Source organism: Xyrauchen texanus, chromosome 24, assembly GCF_025860055.1.
Source record: "Xyrauchen texanus isolate HMW12.3.18 chromosome 24, RBS_HiC_50CHRs, whole genome shotgun sequence".
NCBI lineage: Eukaryota > Metazoa > Chordata > Actinopteri > Cypriniformes > Catostomidae > Xyrauchen > Xyrauchen texanus.
Window position 1 is genome coordinate 30,998,297 of NC_068299.1, and position 17,883 is coordinate 31,016,179.

Sequence of the window (17,883 nt, forward strand, 5' to 3'; positions counted from 1 at the left end):
CTTTAAAAATCGAATCTATAATAATAGTAATAAGTATTCTGTATAATGGTACAAATAAAAACTTGACTGGGTTCCACAATAATAATTCATTAATAATATTCAATTAAGTTACAAAAAATAAATACGTTTTTGTTAACATGTTCATTCATAAAAACAATTTTGTTAAAATATATTTAGGCAAATAATGTCTTTTATCAGGCTATATGTATCATCATTGTAGATGGGTGCATTGAAATTAAAACAATTAAATACCATTCTTGCTTGGGTTCATTTAGTGGCAAAATCGATGTCCCTTTCCAACTACAAAAATTATTAGTGTGTATTTGCACTTAATACAGGACCTCAGTTTGGGGTGTGTGATGTACAGACTGTGTTCTTTTCACAGGTGATTGTAACACAAACTACTGGGCAATTACTTTGGGGAAAAGGCTCTCATAAGGTTTGCGGACACATACATTTTATGAGGGTTTTAACAATAGCTAACACAACCAAAGAATGACTGCATTGTAACTATAGACTTCCTGCAGTATAGGCCAGGAAAAACATGAATTGTCTGCTGAGAGGACTACTGTATAGTTGTGCTGTTGGAAGGGGATGTGGAATGTTAATTACCAGAAAGATGCTCACTCCCATTGTGCCTCTTAAAAAGCACACTCAGTACAGAACAATCACAGAGAAACCCATATACTTAGTGTAGATTCAGAAGTGCCATATTTGATAGTTTGTAATAATTTGGTAATGATTTAGAATACATTTTAACCTCAGTTGAAGTGCTCTCAATAGGGAAAGAGCATATGAGGATATTTTTTCTTTATTGTCACTGTCATAAAGTGGCAAAACAGCATTACGTATTTCACATAATTTAATTTCAGTGAGGATGTCACTATATAATTTTTTTCTATTTTAATATCAACTTGGTACCAAAGTACTGGTGCTTTTCACATCCCTAATAACAACATTACTAACAACTGTTGTTTCTATCCATGACTCAAAAGCTTACCTATTATCAGAGGCGTTTCCAGCATTGAAGGACATCCGGGGCTTAGCCCAGACAATTTTATTTTCACACTAGCAACCACTTCTCTGTAGTCCAAAGCTGGTGAGAGGGTATTCTTTGAGTTTTGCTCTGGCTGGGCCTGTTTCTACAGTTCCTAAATCTTCCACTCTAGTACTATCCTCAACTAACTCATCCTCTCTCCTCCCTGAATCATCTGTGATGCAAAAGAACAGATACAGCACATAAATTATTGCAAATCAGCTTCAAACAACTTATTCATCAAGTGCTACATATGTCAAATTGTAGACCAATACCACTGAAGAAAATGTATTGGAAGAGCAGATCAGTGGGATTGCCCTAAGATCTATCATGATTCTTGAATTTTCATGTACATTACCATAAAATCATCACAAAAGAGTTATATTATAGTGAGTAAAGTGAGGTAAAAAAAAATATTTAATATAAATAATTTATATTTTTTGACATAAATAGTCAAAATGATGTATAAGATCCTAAGTTAAAGCAATACATGAATGACTTTAGTCTAAGTTCATTGACACACCATGGCATCAAACTGTATATAATTGTCATCATCTCTATGAGAATAATTCATCTGTCAAAATCCTTTCATTAGGATCATTGGGATAAACAATGTTTCACTTTTAACTTTCTCTAAAGTAAAGTGACTGATTAATTGTTACCAGTTTCCATGCCTGATTCTGACACAGCTGCTGCTGCTGCTCCTCAGTCTGTTGCTCATCTTTGCTACACTCTACAAAACCATTTAATCAAATCAAAGTGTATATTTACTACAAACTAATATCACAAAACAAGTCACACATACATTTTATGTTAATGCTTATTGGTTATCCTTAGCGAAAACAACACCTGATAAACAAGAAAAGTACACTCTAAACGGGGCTCGAACCGCGGTCGCCGGCGTGAGAGGCGACTGCGTTAACACGGAGCTACCAAGCTGCGTCAATCTATTCAAGGAGGTTAGAGGCTACAACTCTTAAGGTTTAGCCTACTGTGGGTAAAAGCCAGCTAGATGATGATCTTAAGACTTTAAGGACAAAAACAAATGTGAATTCTTACCCACTGACTTCTTTCGGAAAAATCCCCAGAGCCTCATTTGCTTAATTTTTGCTGTCTTTCCTGCTAATTGCCGTTAACTCGCCACTAAATAACGTTTGTTGATGTCAATGACTGTGCAAGCTCCTCCTCTACCTGCTGCATATTCAACAGAGAGGAAGAAACGGAGTCGCCCATAGGCTACCGACAGCAAAGGAACTTATTCTATAGGCTAGATTATGCCTATGTCTATTTTTACAGGCTGTATGCAGTATGTGCAAAGCGAAAGCGCAATGAAATAAGGCAACTTATGATTTCGGGGGTTTACATAGGCTTTTGTCCGGTTTCATATTTGTCAGTCAACTATTCAAAATACATTCGGGGCTACACTCAAAACATTCGGGGCTGAAGCCCCGGCAAAATCGGCTGCCGCCGCCTCTGCCTATTATTACTGTCTCCTGACTTTCAATAGTAACTTTAACCAGATGGTTGGAACCTACGAGGAGCTGCAAGCCTATCTGAGGGAGTATGTAGAACAGCTCTCTCTAAGTGATGAGAGGAGGAATGCGGTGTAAGAACAAATCTCTTAGAAGCACACTCTCACAGCTGGACCAACAACTCCTTTTCTGTATATGACACTCTTACAGTTATTTCCCTGCAGGCCTATGTCGCCCACTGTCTGAGTGCTCTCCTGAGGCTGCAGAGCTCAGAAGGCTGAGGGAGAAGGCAGCTGGTTTGTCCAGTTGCTCCTTCCTGAAAGAACTGCAAGTAGTGGCCACACTAGGAATGGGAGTCTTTATTTCAACCTATACCTCATTCACTACCAGTAAAAAGTTTGGACAAACTTGCGTGAATTGAATGAAATTTTAAACATAATAAAAGTTTTTGAAAGTTTTTAAACATAATAAAAAACCTGATGATTTACAGCATTAATTTTGTGTGATTAATGATATAAAAAATATCTCACTCAATCATGCCCCCTGATGCTTATGTAAATTCCATAATAAAAGTACGGATTTTCCTACCACACGAGCAATGCAATTTGATATGTTGGTAAAGAACATCTGGCTTTCAGTGCATTATTTAGGTTAATTTATCATGGGTTGCAAACTCTTCATTAGGCAACTATTCTTTATTTAAGGCTAAGGTTCCATTCATAATATTTCCTCCTTTTACCTGGTATAAATTTCAAACCGGTGTTGTCCCTTGTACGAGTAAAACCGGTAACACCGTGGCAACCCTACTTACATGCAAAGAGACTCACAAAAAGAGCTAAGCTGTGACCTCTCAGTCCCACAAAACATTGTGCATGACACAATTCAAGTCTGTCTGTAACATTCTCAAACAACATGTATATCTGTATATGTATAAATATTTTGCAATAAACTTTTAATATATGATAATTTATCCTTATAACAAGGGATGTATGGTCAATAGTTTCTATAAGTCATTTGCAATACCTCATAGGATGCGTAGTTCATTTCCCCCTTAAAGACATCAAGTATGCATTGTTGTTCATTTGTATTTTTTTCTGATGTTCAGATTTTTGCTTTGCTTTGATGTTGCGATAAATCGCGGAGCAGGTTGGTTAGGTTCAAAGCTTTGAACTCTAGAACTCATGGCTTAAGAGCAAATGAACAGGGGGAAAAATATATATATAAAAATATTGAAAATGAAAAGATATTAGTTGTCAGTTATATTTCTGTAATGAATATCAATTTACTGTGTTTCTGGGTGTCTTTTTTTAATGCAGAGCTTAAGTTGACTGTCATTTTCCTCTAAAATTGTAATTTTTCCAACTTTGATTGTATGAACTATTCATTTAAATGTGGTGAAGTTTTGTCCACATTCACACTCAGTTTTGTCCTCCCATGGCCAGATCTGTTAAAACTTATTTCTTTCCATTTTGAAGCTTTTTGTAAGGTCAAACTCAAAGTAATGTCTTTCCTCTGACATTAAGTATATGGCAGAGAGTGGTTTGCTGTGATACATTATGTCTAAGTGTGCTTAAGTTAACTCATTAAATGTGAATTTAATCTGACTGTTGAAATGTACACATTGAAATTGAAATGCATCATTTAGCAGACACATTTATTCAAAGTGACTGCAGGCCACAGTGGTTTACTGTACAGCTCAGTATTCCTATATTTGCTACTCCGTTTCTTTAATGATTTAGACATCATGTCACAAATGTGGTGGTGACAGCACCATATGTACATTTACATTTATGCATTTGGCAGACGCTTTTATCCAAAGCTACTTACAGTACAGCAAACTTACTACAGGTACAATCCCCCCCAGAGCAACCTGGAGTTAAGTGCCTTGCTCAAGGACACAATGGTGGTGGCCGTGGGGATCAAACTAGCAACCTTCTGGTTAACAGTTATGTGCTTTAGCCCGCTACACCACCACCACTCACATGTGATGAAGATCAATGAGATGAGATTAGGTAATCATCTTCAATTAGAAAAGTTTAAGTCATTTTCATATCTTATTGAGACACTAGACATTTGACTGATAAAGGATAATGCACCTGTGAATCGAAATGCAAATCAACTATAAAAAGAGGACTTCTAGTTTGCATGTTGCTAGGATTCTCCACAGGGAATCTCATACACTTCTAATATTCCTGTATGTGGATGTGTGCTCTAGCTTGTTTTATTGACTCTCTTGCATTTGTTGACTAAATGGTAGAACAGCTTTATTTGCATTTCTAGTTCTCTGTGAAAGCAAGCACTGAGAAATAGCTACATGAGAACACTGTCTCACAGGATGCAAACAATAGCAATAGATGGAAAGTTCAATAGGCTGCTCTCTTGTGTTGCAGGATGTTCCATACATTCCAAAATGATAGTCTGTTGACGTGCGACTGGAGGTCTGCCTGGGAGGAGAGATGTGGAGTGTTCTCAGGGACATGTGAGTGTAGGTTGTTTTGACACTGTGCTAAACATATTCCAGCCCATTCTCTTTGATAAACATGATTTAATTTGATTGAAGGCACATTATTAGGTTAATGTTGAATGATTCACTGCATATCCATAAATTTAGAATACAGAAGTCTCATAAATAAGTTTGTCATGATGTCTGAATTATTTAGGAGTTGCTTTGATGAGTCTACTGCTCGCTTCTGTTCTGGATGTGTGCTGGAAGCTTTTGATTACCTGCATGGGAAAGGCATTGTGTATCAAGACCTGAAGCCAGAGAATCTTCTGCTGGATGGGGAAGGCTACATTAAAATGGTAATTGTTCATATACCACTACAGTATATGTACAAAATAGAGTGTAAAAATCTGAGACAACAAAAATAAACAAAAAGTATTAGGATTAATATGAAGGAAAATTATGATGTAAAATTTAACTGGACTTCCTGTTGCTGACGGCACTCTGCACGAGAGTTTGTTTGGAGCCTGCTTAGGTTGCTTAGCATTGCTTATTCTTTTTCTCAAACGTTCATCATTATATTCATCGTTCATCGTTATATCCTTTGTCATTTTACCGCGTTTCAGGTTTTTCTCCTTTTCTACTGTTTCATCTGCGTGTATTTTACCTGTTGCTGCTGGCACCTAGCTAGAGTCTGTGTTTGTAGCCTGCTAGTTTTTTTGCATCACATATATATCTGTTTCAGCCTTTAATCCTTAAAATCTCCCATTTTTAAGTGCGCATTGGGTTTTCCCTCGTATTATTCACTTATCTCGATTCAACTGCGCGCATATTCCACCTGCATCCGCATTCTATTTTTATTGCGATTAAACTGCGTGCATTTTTTCAGTGTGCACCCATTTTTTCTCCTCTGCGGTACACAGATTATTGCATAACAAACAATTTTGTGAGGGATTCACATCAATCTCAAACCCTCACCACTCAGGAACAACCAACAACAAACAATTTGCGGTAAGTCATGGCATCCGCTCATGTTATTTCTTCCTGCATTGCATGTCACATGTTTACAATAGCCTCCTCCGTCAGCAGTGACAGATTCACATGTGATAAATGTAACGAATTAGTCAGGCTGACGGAGAAGGTTAATGAGTTAGAGACTCGCATCCAAACACTAGTGGAAGTCAGTGAGAAAGAGAAGCCGGTAGATACTGTTTTGGATGCGAGTAGTACAGAGAGCAACATACACACTTTGGTTCCGGCTGTAGAGCCCCTGCAGCAGGGCATTTGGGTGACGTCTTGGCGGCATACTTGCTCAGCAAAGAGACACCACTCTCCCGCTCCTGTTAGGGTTTCCAATCGATTCTCCCCACTCAGTGATACACCCACTGAGAATCATGTTGAAAAAGCCCTTGTTATTGGCGATTCTATTGCAAGGAATGTGTAAATAGAGACTTCAGCCACTATTGTTAATTGCATTTTGGGGGCCAGAGCGTCTGACATCAAATCAAATTTACATTTGCTGGCTAATGCTAAAAGTAGATTTTCTAAAATTGTTATCCATGTTACTCATGGCACTAACGATGTCCGGCTTTGCCAGTCGGAGATCACTAAAGATAATGTTAAAGAGGTGTGCGAATTTGCAAAAATTATGTCAGACACTGTAATATGCTCAGGTCCCCTCCCTGCTCGTCGTGGTGATGAGATTTATAGTAGATTAGTGTCACTGAATGGCTGGATGTCTGAGTGGTGTCTGAAGAATAAAATAGGATTTATAGACCATTGGAAGAGTTTTTGGGGTAGACCTGACCTGCTAAAGAGAGACGGACTCCATCCCTCCAGGGAAGGTGCTGCTCTCCTCTCTAGTAATTTGGCTCATCGTTTTAATAATGATAGTATTTGAATAACTGGGGCCCAGGTCAGGAAGCAGACAAACTGGTTATTCCGAACGTCTACTAGCTGCCTTGAGACATCACACATATTAGAATATATTAGTTTAAATGAATCTACTCCCCCAGGTTATTGTTATAAACATGAGCCTCATCTGAAGGGTCGAGGAGGAGGTGTTGCTACAATTTACAGTGAAGCTTTTGTGTTACTCAGAGGACAGGATATAAAGGATAAAGGATATGTAAGTCTTTTGAACTAATAATGCTTAACGTGACACCGTCAGATATAAATAAAAAATCTCTGTCGTCTTTTGTCCTTGCTACAATGTATAGATCACCCGGGCCTTATTCTGATTTCCTTGGTTAATTTGCTAATTTTTTGTTACTGTAGAGCTTTAATTGTTGGTGACTTCAACATTCACATAGATAATGAAAATGATACATTGGGATTAGCCTTTATCGATATTCTCAACTCTCTTGGAGTCAGACTAAATGTAACAGGACCAACTCATCGCCATAATCATATGCTAGTTTTAATTCTGTCATATGGATTTGATGTTGATAATATAGAAATTCTGCAGCAGAGCAATGACAACTCGGATCATTACCTCATCTCTTGTATGCTGCAATCAGCTAATGTTACTCAATCTACACCACGCTATCGTTCAGGTAGAACTATTCTTTCGACCACTAAAGATAGCTTCACTAATAATCTTCCAGATCTATCTCATACACTCAATAAACCCCAAAGCCCAGAAGAACTTGATTAAAGAAAATTAAAAAAAATAAGCCCTGCACCATGGTACAATGATCACACTCATGCTCTCAAGAGAGCAGCTCGGAAAATGGAGTGCATGTGGAAAAATACAAAATTAGAAGTATTTTGTGGTGCATGGAAGGATAGTGTCTGTAGCTATAGACAGGCACTAAAAGCTGCCAGGTCAACATATATTAGTAAACTCAAAGAAAATAACCACAACAATCCTAGATGTTTATTCAGTACTGTGGCTAAATTGGAATAAAGCCTCAACAGAACCAGATATTACGTCGCAGCACAAGAGTAATGACTTCATAAATTTATTTATAGATAAAATTGAAATTGGAATTATGCAATCATCTGTCATAGCACCTCAGAAAACAGTGTCTAATAATTTTCCTCATATGCAACTTCAATCCTTCTCTGTCATAGGTCTTGAAGAGCTAGCAAAACTTATCGAAACATCAAAAGCCACAACATGTTTGTTAGAACCTATACCAACTAAGCTCTTAAAAGAGGTATCTCCTGTAATTTCAGAACCTCTTCTTAATATTATTAACTCCTCGCTATGCTTAGGACATGTCTCAAGAAACTTTAAAATGGCAGTTATCAAACCACTTATTAAGAAGCAACAACTTGATCCTGGAGAACTGGCTAATTATAGACCGATTTCAAATCTCCCGTTTATGTCAAAAATACTAGAAAAAGTAGTATCCTCCCAAATATGTTAATTTCTACAGAGAAATAGTATATACTAAGAATTTCAGTCAGGATTTAGGCCTCATCACAGTACAGAGACAGTACAAATGACTTGCTCTTATCAACTGATCGCGGCTGCATTTCTCTTCTAGTGCTTTTAGATCTTAGTGCTGCATTCGACACGATAGATCACAACATTCTCTTGAATAAGCAAGAGAATTATGTTGGCATTTGTGGAGTTGCATTAGCATGGTTAAGGTCATATTTAGCAGACCGATACCACTTTGTCTATGTAAATGAGGAATTGTCAAACCAAACAAAAGTAAAATATGGAGTGCCAAAGGGATCAGTTTTAGGGCCTCTGCTTTTCTCCATGTATATGCTTCCCCTGGGAGATATTATCAGGAATCGTGGAATAAGCTTCCACTGCTATGCTGACAATACACAACTTTATATTTATTCAAAACCTGATGAGATTTCACAATTCTCAAAATTAGCAGTGTATCAATGAAATAAAAGATTGGATGGCCAGAAATTTCCTTCTTCTCATTTCTGACAAAACAGAGGTACTAATTATTGGACCAAAAAACTGTATTGTAGTGGCTTAAAAATAAGCCACTACAATATAATTTTACTCTCGATGATGTACTGTTACATCATCTTCAACAGCGAAGAACTTAAGTGTTATATTTGATACCAATCTGTCCTTTGAAAATCAAATTACCAATGATTGTAGAACAGCATTCTTCCACCTAAGAAATATTGCTAAATTAAGGCACATGCTCTCTGTTGCTGATGCCGAAAAACTAATTCATGCGTTCATGACCTCAAGACTAGATTATTGTAATGCATTACTGGGAGGATGTCCAGCAAGGTCAATAAATAAACTTCAATTGGTTTAAAATGCAGCAGCCAGAGTGCTGACGAGAACCAAGAAATACGATCATATTAGCCCCATTTTATCATCATTACATTGGCTACCTGTTAAATTCCGTATTCATTTTAAAATTCTGTTAACTACATATAAAGCTTTGAATGGTCTAGCTCTGCAGTACTTAAGTGACCTTCTATAATGCTATATTCCATCATGTTCGTTACGATCTCAAAATTCCGGCCTGTTAATAGTTCCTAGAATATCATAATACACAAAAGGAGGTAGATCCTTTCATATTTGGCTCCTAAACTATGGAATAGTCTCCCAAACACTGTTCGAGATGCAGACACACTCCCTCAGATTAAGTTTAGACTAAAGACTCATCTATTTAGCCAGGCATACACCTATTTTATCCATCAACCCACAATTAGGCTGCTTTAGTTTGGTCTGCCGGAACCAGAAACCAGAAAAGTTGATCATGACTTATAACTCTGCAATAAATTGAATGGCATCTATGCTTATATTATTTTATTTGTTTCCCTGTCTCAACCTCGGGACTCCTATCCTGAGGTCACCAGAACCAGCTGGATCCAGCACCATTCCTGCTTCGTGTTGGACTCCACTGCTACATGTCGCTGAATGATGATGACTAAATGCAGCCATTGCCAGCCAAACATCACTTCAGTCTATTGTGATGGACTTCAGAGGATGAACTGATGCCAACTCCAACCATAAGACATAGGATACTTCATATGCCATTGTCTGAACCTTGGATTTAGGATGGACCACACCGAACCTCACCGAAATGACCGGCCAGGTTGAACTGCGTTGTACATCCCTGATCTCTGCCTGCATCACCTTGGTCTATAGATGGACTACGATCTTGAAATGGAATGCATAGACTAACAATTGCCAACAAAAGCCTTCATCAGCCAATTAACAAGGACAATTGCATCTATGTGAACTTCTGCAGTTAATTCAGGATGGACTTCAAAGACATTGGTCATTAATCTTACAGTTTAAACAAAATCGATGTTTAAACACTGACCCATAACACTTACTTATTTTGATAATTTTAAACCATGACTGTAACTATACATAAGTAATATTTACATTATATTCATAATGTTAACCAGAGGGGAACTGGCCCCCACAGTGAGTCTGGTTTCTCCCAAGGTTATTTTTCTCCATTAATCAACATCTTATGGAGTTTTGTGTTCCTTGCCACAGTCGTTTTCAGCTTGCTCACTGGGGTTATTAATACAATTATTTTTAAACACGGTTAACAATCGTATTTTATCTAATTACACAATGATGATTCATCGACATTATAGACATTACAGTTTTATCATCTGTTAATGCCTGATCTTCTGTAAAGCTGCTTTGAAACGATGTGTGATGTGAAAGGTGCTATACAAATAAAATTGACTTGACTCGACTTGACTTGAATCTGGAATATCTTCTTAAACTCCTGAAGTCATCATGAATAAGGGTCATGACTTTGGAGCTGACTGCTGGTCTTGTGAAGTGTAATTTTTTCAATCTTAAAACATTTTCAAGTTTGATGTGCAGAGGCAACTATAATCAACCCATTCAGAGGTTGAGAGAGGTTGAGTGTTGATGTGCAAACATTGTGGCACTTTCAAGACATTGCATTTTGTATGAGTGTTCCAGCTATAAATTTCTGGCTCAACCAGTGGCATTGAACAATAGTAGGTGGGAGCTGTTGCAGAAGATTTGGTAAGAGTATACAGGAAACCGGAAACTGATCAAAGTCCGCCATCCTGAAGGACGTATCAATTCTGTAAATGCACCACAAGGAGTCGAGGACGGAGGACAGATGGAGCTTACCAAGGAGGCTTGAGCAAGGATGAACTTGTGGAAAATAGTATTTTTTGTCAAAACACCTGGGGTGTTTCTTATTTCTTAAATTATTGATCCTTTTTTCCTCTCTCCACTGTCCTCCAGCCTGTGACCCAGAAACTGATCAAACTGGACAGAGGACTGAGGAAGCTTACAAAGCATGCTATGCAGAAGTCTATTTTGTCGAAGCACCTGAAGCATGCATAAATAATTCCTTGTTGATGAGAGAGGTCAACAGAGAATGGCCTGCCTGGTTCGAACTGACAAAGTCTATGGTAACTCAGATAACCACTTTGTACAATTGTGGTGAGAAGAATAGCATCTCAGAATGCTATAAAGGGTTGACGCTGTTTTGGCGGCACGAGGAGTACCTACACAGTATTAGGCAGGGGGTTTTAATGTTGTGGTTGATTGGTGTATGGGTATCTCATGTGGCACATGTCGCTCCTCACGCATGCACAAGAGTCTTATCACACAATTGCTTTAAGCAAAATGCAATATGGTGTTTCCTTCTATGGATGCAATACTGCCATAGAATTTGTCCCCCAAAAAAGCTTAGGAAACAGATAAATTATGCTGCCCATCTTTTTGAACAGCCTTTGCTGGGAGTGTGCCTTTATATACTGTACCTTATTGATACAAGCCATAAAATGCTGCCTATGGAGGCATATAATAGGTTTTTACTCAGAGCCACTGTATCATACAGTGCTCCAGACATGCTTTCACTATAGCTGAGATTATCTGTACAGCTCATAATCAAGAATGAATTTGCATTTCATGTTCAATATGGTTATATTTTATACATGATCTGAATAATGTGTCAGAATCCATGTGTACCATCCATCCATCCATCCATCGTCAACCGCTTATCCTGTGTACAGGGTCGCGGGGGGCTGGAGCCTATCCCAGCTATCCATGTGTACCTATCCAAGTATATTTGAATATATATATATTGCCATGTCTCTTTCTCTCGCTTGGCCTGTATAAGCACAGTCAGAAACTCACTCTACTTCTTCTTCAGACTTGATCCAGAACGGATTGGGAATAAGAAGAATGGCATTATTGACATTAAAAAAACAAGTAGGTCAATAAATTGCTTTGCTAAAAGAAAAATTTCACCCAAAAATAAAACTTCTGTCATAATTTACACATCCTTTGTCATCCCAAACCCATATAACTTTCTTCCATGGAACACTAAAGGAGACTTTTTAATCTTCACGCAGCTGTTGTCTATAAAACAACAGTTCATTGTGACCCAACTTTCAAGCTCTAAAAAGACCAATAACACCATAAAAACAACAAAAGTAATTAATAGACTTGTGTGCTATATTTTAGTGCGCAGTTTTGGTTATTCAGTTATATTTCTCCCCTCTGCTTCAACATTGTGTTCTTTTAATATTCATGGAACAACAAATTACATTTAGTGTCAGTGACGCTACACATTTTTTTGCCATTATTTTATGTGAATGCATTCACAAATAAGATTTCATGGCATCGGCAGAGGGGCCACAATGAATTGAGTTGTGTAAATATTTGTCCTTTAATGTTCCACTCAAAAAATAACATTAAACTGGTTTGGAACAACATAAGGGTGCTTAAATTATGACAGAATTTCCATTTGTGTGTAAACTATACTTTTATTATTTGAAGATATTACACCTATAACATCACAACTTTTAGACGGGTTAAGTTTCGAAACTCAGTCTTCTTAGCAAAGGCCAACAATCCTGCCCATAAATCTTATTCATATGTTCACTTTATTTATATCACTGTACAATACAGTCCTCATGCTCTCATATTCTCATGTGTGTCATTTATGTGCATTAATGAACATTAGACCCACCCGGGAGCACAGTGAACCGATGTTCCATGTGTCTGATATCAGGTAGTCTTTTTTTGAGTCTTTTCTGCAGCAGGCCTGTATGTCTTCTCCTTTGTATGTCACAGCACAATGGGTAGCTGAGCCAGCCTGCCAAATTAGCCTCAGTGCACATTCACAGGAGGAGCAATTATTGTCCAAAATTAACAGCACAGCTGTTGCCATATTCCACAGAGTCTATCCTTTAGCAGCCAACACGATGACAGAGCCTGAAATGCATATGTTTTGATAATGCCCCCTGGATAAATCACAATTACACTTAGGCTAAACACAATTACACTTATGCTATAATTTTGCTACATGCTGTGTACAGGGGTGGGCAGTATAACCTACATATTATGGTATGAGTAATATTATATCACAATAATAATGCATTTCCTAGCCAGTATTCACAATGTTGGTTTTGCTAGTAATTTCTTGAAACAATTAGTATAAAGTGGTTTATATATTAAATAGGAGTGTAACAGTTCTTGGTAAAAAAAAAAAAGTACAAACCGTAAGGTTCGCCACTCACAGTTCGGGAAGCATTGGCACCGCGGTCGGTGTCAAGTTTAATGATGCATTTGGTCAAGAAAACAAAGCGTCAAACAGACACAGGCACAGTTACAACCTTCGCTAATGCACCTGAAATGATCTATAGATGGATATGCTCTGCCTGTTTTTCATGTGGGTCAACTTGATGACATGAATGTTCTGCACACATTTTATATAGTTGAAAATGGCAAGAGGAGAAAATGAGCCACGAGCCACTGATCGAGAAGCCCTCTGTGTTTCTCCTTTCTGGGAACATTTTCTTTTTGCAGTTAATTACAACCAGAACAGGCACTGTTTGCAGACATACTGCACAGCTCTGTGTTTTTACTGTAAATCTGTTGTTTTTATACTCATCAATCTTGATTATTCTAATCAGGCAATGGTAAGTGATTCAGGTAACATAAATGTCACTAAATTATGTTCAGAGCATTATGCAAATGAAGGTGCATGCTCTTGATACAGGCATGAATATGCATGTTCAGGTAACAATGTGTGGTCAGATGAGGTCTAAGACTTATATCTTCAACATATAATGGAATTATATACAGTTAAGACACAGGATGTAACCACTCAACCATTGTTGTTGAAACCAAATCATCTATAAATAAGGTAAGGTAATGATGCATGCATAAGTTCTTTAAAGGGGGTCACATCATGACGAATCAAACTTTCTTTGATCTGTGCAGATAATTCTATGGTTTACTATGAAAACAAAGCAAAACAGTTACTTTAACAATTAAAAACTGCCTAATTCTAAAAGACAATTCATTGAAACTAAGTTCCACAGCACTGTGTAGTACCAGCCACTCTGCATATCGCTCTGAAAAATCCTAGTGGTACAAACTACTTTTTACAACAAGGTTCCTTACCTTAATTTTAAACAAGGTCCCTAATCATTTAAGTCCAACCACTACATTTCTGGCAGCTTTTTTGAACCTGTCACAATGTGATGTTGGCTTTGTAAAAAGGCTATTATAGCATGATGGGGCAATTCAAAATTATATTAGAATAAATCAAAATCCCACAGCTTACAAATAAGTGTGTCAGGGTATATTCATAGGATTCTTAAAGGCATAGCAGCACAAAACAGTTTAATTGTAAGGATCAGAAGGAGCATGGAAAATGGTTATAAAATCTAAATCCTGAAGGTTTACCATTATAAGTGAACTTCAGAGAAAATGAAAAATCTCCTTCGAGGCAGCATGTACATCGGTCTTTGAAGGATAAGGATGAAGAACTGAGAGGTTTGGTGTGTTTCATTGCTTTCTCTCAAGGCTTCAACTGGGAGGGACTGAGACGAAGGAAGCTGACATCCCCACTGAAGAGATAGGTAAAGCATAGCTACAACTAACCTTTCACAACATTGTTTTTACGTGTCACATTGTTTAATATATGAGAAATGAAATCATTTCTGTTCTTCCACACTATTCTATTCTTACTCTGATTTTCCCAGCTGAAAGGCCCTCTGGATCACAGTCATTTTGACATATTTCCTCCTAAGCTTGAGGAACCTCCTGATAAATTGAAAAAACTTCTTAAACCATAAGTTTTGCTTTCATAAGTGAACAAAGAACTGCACAAATGCAAGATGGGCCAAGCTGAAGGTTCAAAGACAAGGAAAGAAGATTATCTGCAACTCAGTGTTAGTACTGTTTAGATGCTGATGTGTGATGCAACTGAGCCAGAGGGACAATGTTTATTCTTTTTAACATATAAACATCTTTAAAAGTGTAAAAAAAAAAAACACAGAATCATGTTTAAAAAGCTAGAGAAACTTTTTGTTAAAGTTAGAGAAATGTTTAGCAATTTTAGCCGAAAATGTGGAAGAAACCTCACCTGTGATGTCTGAAGGACGTTATGTTTTGAATATAATTAATGTTTTAGTTAATTACTCAGGTTGACAGTCTACAAATAATTTTTTAAGAATCTGTTTTTTACTCACAGATATTCCTGAAGGGTGCTTGTTTCTGTCCCTGAGTGGCATGTCTTGGTTACACTGGAGATGTTCAGAATTCATCATAAACATTGATTTTATGTGTTTTCTTTTTTGTTTTGTTTTTATTCTGGTCATTAAAATCACTCTAAATTGCCTGTCCATTCTTTCACTTCTCTGTATTTTGGTTTAAAGTGGGGTATGGCTTAAAACGTCCTGGTTACTTCCGTAACGTCCGTTTCCTGATGGAGGGAACGAGACATTTTGATCGATGAAGTGACACTAGGGGTCACACTTGGGAGCCCGAGACACCTCTGATCTTTGATAAAAGGCCAATGGCAATTGGTGAGTGGTATTTGCATGCCACTCAAACGAACATACGGGTGAACATAAAGCATACAGGTTTTGTGTTGAGGAGCTGAGAGAGAAGGTCCCGGCCATTTCAGCGGGTAGTCCAGCATTTTGGCAGAAGGGACACAACGTCTCGTTCCCTCCATCGGGGAACGGAGGTTACGGATGTAACCAGGGCGTTCCCTATCTATCACTCACTCGACATTGTGTCGATGAAGTGACACTAGGGGTCCCTATACAAAACGCAGCAACTGGCTGAACTGTGTTATGTGAACTGGTGGTACGAGATGGGTGAACTGGTGGTACTGTGTGCCTCATAGCAAGTGCACAGGCCGACACGTAACCTCCCCCAACGCTGTTATAAGTCGACTACCAAAAAATAGGGACAGGCTAGCACAGTGTATTTTGTGGAAATACATCACATGGTCTTGCCAAACCTTGTCCTTGCCCAAGGAAGATGCAGTTTACCAACAGGGAAACAATTTAGCGGAAGATATACATTGCATGGGGTTACCTACAGGGAACCGGCACATGCAGAGCACCTACCCAAGGACTTACTTAGCACATGTACTGAGCTGGCAGCGAGTTTCTCTACAAACACGTCTGCCACAGAGCTAGAAGGAAGTCATCTTGGGAACACATTTTGTGAACACTACTGGGAGTCAACAGTGCACGTCTTCAGCTCAGGGGAGGTGAAAGGTGCTATGAGCAAGCGATATACCCGGCCATCTGTCCCGGACTTACCTGTTCATTCCTGCTAAGACACGGGATGAAAACGTTCAACCCGGAGATTGTAGAACCTCGCAAAGGTATTGGGTGTTGCCCAGCCCGCTGCTCTGCAAATGTCTGTTAGAGAGGTGCCACTGGTCAGGTACCAGGATGCTGCCACACTCCTGCTAGAATGGGCTCATAGTCCTGCGGGAGGTTGCACGTGCTGGGCATGACATGCCATCGCTATGGCGTCAATGACCCAGTGGGTGATCCTCTGCTTGGAGACAGCGCTTCCTTTCCGCTGTCTGTCAAAGCAGACAAAGAGCTGCTTAGAGACTCTAAAGCTCTGTGTGCGATCCAAATAAATGTGTAAAGCGTACACCGGACACAGCAACATCAGGGCTGGGTCTGCCTCCTAATGGGGCAGTGCTTGCAGGTTCACCTTCTGATCCTTAAATGGGGTCGTGGGAACCTTGGACACATAGCCCAGTCGGGGTCTCAAGATCAAGTGCCCCGGACCGAACTCCAGGCACGTTTTGCTGATAGAGAACACTTGCAGGTAGGAGACCTACCCTCTTGATGAAAGTGAGTGCAGTCAGGAGGGTAGTCTTTAAAGAGATTGCCTTAATCTCAGTTGAATCCAAAGGCTCAAAGGGGGCTCCCTGTAGACCCTGAATGACTACATAGAGGTCCCATGAGGGAACAAGGCGCGGTCTGGAGGGATTAAATCTCCTGATGATCAGATCGTGCTTCCCTAAGGAGTTACCGTCCACTTTGTCATGGTGTGCCGCTATAGCGGCTACAAACACCTTCAAGGTGGAGGGAGATAGCCACCAGCTGTCCAACCTCTCCTGCAGGAAGGAAACCACCAATCCAACTGCGCATCTCTTGGGGTCCTCGCATCGGGAAGAACACCACTTAGCAAACAGACACCACTTCAAGGCATACAGGCGCCTCGTAGAGGGAGCCATAGCCTGAGTGATTGTGTCGTCCATGGCAGGTGTAGGCCACTTAGGTCTTTTGCATCCTATCCAGGGGCCAGACATGGAGATTCCAGAGGTCTGGTAGCAGGTTTCAGATGGTGCCTCGTCCCTGAGAAAGAAGGTCTTTCCTTAGGGGAGTTTGCCGCGAGGAGCGTGAGGTCCGAGAAACAAGTCTGGGTCAGAAGGGTGCTACCATGATGCTCCTCAACCTGCCTGACCTTGCACAGGGTCTGAGCAAGTAGCCTCACTGGAGAAAACGCATAATTGTGCAGTGCAGGGTGCCAGCTGTGTGCAGCACGTCTATACCGAGCGGTGCCTCGGTGAGGGTGTACCAAAGCGGGCAGTGGAAAGATTCCCAGGGTGCGATCAGGACCACCCTCAGGTGGTCCAAATCAGCTGGACCACCTGAGGGTGGAGTGTCCACCCTCCCCTGTGGGTAACCAATTGTGGCAGCATGTCCGC